Genomic DNA, 3,153 nt, shown 5'->3' on the forward strand with positions numbered 1-3,153 from the left:
AGAGAGAGAAAGGGGAGAGAGAGAGAGAGAGAGAGAGAGAGAGAGAGAGAGAGAGAATGAGAGAAAGAGAAACATCAATCAATTGCCTCCCACCCACACCCCAACCTGATCAAACCTGAAACCTGGATATGCACCCTGAACAAGAACTGAATCAGCCACCTTTTGATGTATAGGATAATGCTCTAACCAACTGAACCACACCATCCATGGCTATATTTATATTATTTTATCTTGTGAAGTTTTTTGATCCTGTCAAAAAATTCATGTCATTTTAAACTTTTCTAAACATGAGAAAAAAATTAGAAGCTTCAAGTAAGGAACTGATAAAAAAAATGTTGACTATGTAAAAGAATATATTAGATTTACTGAACTCTTAACCTGATAGTTAGAACTCAGTAGTATTAAGAGTATTGATTTCCTAGAAGCATCCGAATTAACCTCTTTGGATCTGGGTGACCTGTTGAGCAACCAAAACACCTTTACTTACTCTGGAAGATTTCCAAATTTTTCTGTGAAACAACAGACTTATTACCAATTAAGTTTTTTGACAATTAAGGATAATCTTACACATCTTTTCTTCTTTTGTTACATTTAAACTAAGTGGCATTTATCCTTCCAAGGAGTGGTTTGGACAATAAAAACCAGCAAGTTATCCACAAAATGTCCTTACCAAAATTAAAATGAATAATATAGTAATAATCAAATTAGAAAGTATGCAGAGTTTCTCTTTGACTCTTCAACCTCCCTCAATTTTAAGAGGTTTACATTATTTTTTTTGTTTGTTTTACTATGGTCTACAAAAAATCTTTCAGATTCCAAAGTCTTCATTGACCTTATTTGCATCTTTCATTTGTTGCTTCTCCCAACAACTTCCTCAAAAAAGGACATAAAATTAATTCATGTAAATTTTAATCAAGAGGCTAAATGATTAAACAAAATAATATTATTATTCTGTCTTCATTCCCACTCTACCATATATTTTAAATCCATTTAAATAATTGTATATTAATTTTATTTTATTAGGGATGGGGAAATTAATTAAGTATATAGGTTAACATACATGAAGATGATTTTATTGTATTCTGGAACTAGCAGAATGAAGCTTTTTAGTGCAGTTTCAAGCATCAGTCATCATGTGTTGGTTGGAATTTGATAAAGAGAACTGTTAAAAAAGACTAGAAAGCACTCTTAAGACATACTAAAATCATTTCACACATAACTCTTCTTTCTACAAAGAGTCACAGGATCAATAGAACTTATCCTTTATTCTTATTTGAAAAGGAGGAGGAGGAAGAGAAGAGAAAGAAGAAGGAAAAGGAGACGGAGAAAGGGAAGAGATTTAAGTTCTTAAACCAAATCAAATATTACTTTTTGATGTTGTTTTAATGAAGGTAGCATTAATATTTCAAGGATAACCTAATCTAGAGTAATAGAATATAGTAGAATAATATTGTTTGTATTGCTTTCATATAAAAATTTTAAAATATGAACTATGAAAATGTTAACCTTCATTCACAAAAGAATTATAAAGAATCAATATTAGGTATAAAATAATCAAAATAGAGATAGGAAGATTTTTATGATTGTGAGATCTTCTAAGCAGTAGAACAAGGAAGATAAAACAAGGTAATAGAATTCATATTATTAGGACTATGTTTTAAACACTATCATATTACTAGCTTGTAATTTAGCCTTGATCTTCCTTTAAGCAATGAACTGTGGATTACTAAGGTTTATTCTCAACTTGATCATCTTTAATTTAAGATAGCACATTTTGAAACTCAAGAAAAATATATTTTAAACATATAGAAAATGTTCTTGGCTGTCTTATGTGACTATTTTATAATTATTCTTACCTGAATTTATATTTCCTGTAAATGTTTTCATTTGAAACGGCAGAGATCCAAATTCTTTTTATCTCACTCTGGGAAAGAAGATGTATTTGAAAAATAAAAATGATCAATGACAATGTCAAAATTAAACATCTCAATCTCAGTAAAGTAACAACTGCTTTAAGCAGGACATGGCCATGCTCTTCTTATGGGCATTGCTGACAGGTGCATTACCTATGATTAAAATTCGCTCTTTCTTTAATATAATTTTGTTTGAAAACCTGATATATCTGTCTTCCTGAACACAGAGTGAAGATGATAGACTAGAATCTCTTTATTTCTCTTAGAAATTTATGGGTATTTCTCTTCCAAAATTGAAATAAATGCCAATGAATCTATGAAATCAAACTGCATGCAAGTCTCTTGCCTCCATGCTGACATGTTTCACAGGACATAAAATGAATGGGAGCAAAGTGGAAATTTAAGACAAACAACACAGCTCCCTGGTCCCTGGTGACATACAAAAATAGTAGCAGCCACATTGCATGGTAGGAGCAGTTTTTTTCAATCCCATGAAACTATTTCAGAGAATTGCAGCATAAAGTTTTTCAGTATTTTGGAGGAAGAAGTCCCTCTGAGAAAGGACTGAAGAATAAGCCAATCAGAATTTCATAACCAGGGCCAAACTTTAGGGCCATGACTTCTTCACTTGTGGAATACTCTTGGGACAATCAAAGTTGTTTTGTACAAGACTCCCTATTAGAAAGTTTCTTATGTTAAGCTAAAGTGTGCTTGTTTGTAACTTCGATCTACCTTCAAGTCCTACTCTTTCTTCTCCTTCAACTTACACTCAGACTCAGCATACTACTCCCATTGCCTGAATAGACCTCAGAGTTTTATGACTCCCTACCATTACTCTTGCCTTCTTTACTGACCTATCTTTCCTACCCCTTTATTTCACTGTGTACTGAAATTACTTATTAACTAGAGGCCCGGTGCATGAAATTTGTGCACGGGTAGGATCCTTAAGTCTGGACAGCAATTAGGGCCTATCTGTGGGTTGGCCAGCAGGATGATCAGGGGGTCCCCGCTGGCACTGTCTTGGCTGGCCTGGGGCCTGTGAGCTGGGGGCAGCTCCTGTGTTGAGCGTCTGCCTCCTGGTGGTCAGTGCACATCATAGCAACCGGTTGTTCCACTGGTCATTCAGCTGTTCTGTAGATTTGCATATTAGGCTTTTATTATATAGGATACTCTCATAAATACCTCTAAATTCTTCCCTCCATATGTTCATTTACCACCATAACTTAAGATATAAATTTTT

The sequence above is a fragment of the Myotis brandtii genome, unplaced genomic scaffold (genome assembly GCF_000412655.1).
Source record: "Myotis brandtii unplaced genomic scaffold, ASM41265v1 scaffold1841, whole genome shotgun sequence".
In the NCBI taxonomy this organism is placed as follows: Eukaryota; Metazoa; Chordata; class Mammalia; order Chiroptera; family Vespertilionidae; genus Myotis; species Myotis brandtii.